Raw genomic sequence first — 1,706 nt, 5'->3', positions numbered from 1 at the left:
GAAGAGATGTGATGTACAACTAATTTGAGGGGCTGCAGTGATTTCAGCAGATACAAACCTCAGTGAGACAGGATGAGGGGTAGCAGCTAATTATATTATCCCCTGATTTCTGGTCTCTATTCTTTCATTTGCCTCTTGATTCTTTAGCTATCCACAGTGTAAGCAGCACACAAATATTTTATAGCTCTGCTTCCCATACAAGTTCAGAGGAGCAGAGGCTCTGTCTCTCCATATTGGAAGGAGACAGAGATGAAACCTGATTTGACAGACAAAAGGGAAATCTATATTGTCCCTCCCTCTACCCTGCTTAGAGTTAATGATCCAGTTCTGGATTCAATCTGTATCAACACTGACCTCTTGTATAAAAGAAATAATGGATCTTTACCTGTTAAACCTTATGTTAAAGGAATAATTTATTTCAGAATCTAAACCCACTGTGAGAATTCCTACAGAGATATCAACAGCCCAGGATGTTTGTTCAGCCAACCTCAGAGCATCACAGAGCCCGGGCAAGTTTCACCAGTCAGGAAACTTCTCAAACTCACTCAGATGATCTCACATTCTAGAGACAGAGAAGAACCCCAAAACACTGGGTCTATTTGCTATCTCAACATGTAGTGAGTCCTGTCCAAGCAATTAGGTGTTTTTAGATACCCAAGTAGAATAATGGGCCCACCTGGTACCTCAGCACTTGCACATCAGTCGCTGAGGAGGCTCAGAAGGGTGCAGAGCCACTTCTCTGGGCCACTCACACACTCACTTGAACAGAGGAACTGTTTGCACGGGCAAATGGGATGTATCAAACAGAAAACAGCCTGCAGACTGGATGATTTTTGTGTCTCCTGTCACAATATTCTAGGAAAGAGCTCCCTTCCGGTACAACTGAACGTCACATGGACACACACGTAGAGAGAGGGAGGCCCAGGCACCAGCTCTGCGGACAAAGCAAAGCAGGCCACCAGGAAAACAAGGAACTCACCTCATCTAACGCTCAGCCTAACGCCCTCATTCATGACCAAACCACAAGCTCCCTGAATACAAATGAAGACAAGACACAGCTAACACGTGACAGCGCTAGTTTTTAAGACAATAAAGATGTTAAGCTCAAAAAAGCCAAAAAGCAAAGAGCATTTAGATTAAATAATTACCATAATCACAAAAATCAGATTATAAAATTTTAAACCATATTTAGATGGCTTTCCTACCCAAGGGAGGATAAGGTCCTTCTTTACCACCTTCATCCTAGACACTCCCTCATTAACATTAACACAATTTAACCCCCTCTCTTCCTCCAGCCTCCTCGCAGGAGCTGGCAAACACACCTACCCCCACACCCTGCTGCGTATCAGCTCCGGCAGAGATGTCCTCTTGCTGACTCCTGCTTTGCAGCACAATTCTTCTTAACAAGGTCTTTTGAAACAAAACGCCTTCAAACATGCCACCATCAGTCTCTCTCCGAGTGCATTACGGTCAGACACAGTAAATTATGTGATCCCACCTCATATTTTGTCTCACTACATCATTCTTTTCTGATTTCTTGTCCTCTGTGTCTACCTCTGTGGGAGTTCTCTAACAAATCTTTTGGAGGATGCTCCTCCTCTTTTTCTGTTGCTATTTCACAGCCATCTGAGATGGCTTTTTGTTCTTTCCCCTCTTCATTGATAATTCTGAAACAGAGAAAGTGCAACTCGAATCTGCTTCCTGAA

The sequence above is a fragment of the Antrostomus carolinensis genome, unplaced genomic scaffold, assembly GCF_000700745.2.
Source record: "Antrostomus carolinensis isolate BGI_N321 unplaced genomic scaffold, ASM70074v2 scaffold34709, whole genome shotgun sequence".
Classification (NCBI taxonomy): Eukaryota; Metazoa; Chordata; class Aves; order Caprimulgiformes; family Caprimulgidae; genus Antrostomus; species Antrostomus carolinensis.
The sequence above is the reverse complement of the archived record's forward strand: the minus strand, read 5'-3'. Positions refer to the sequence as shown.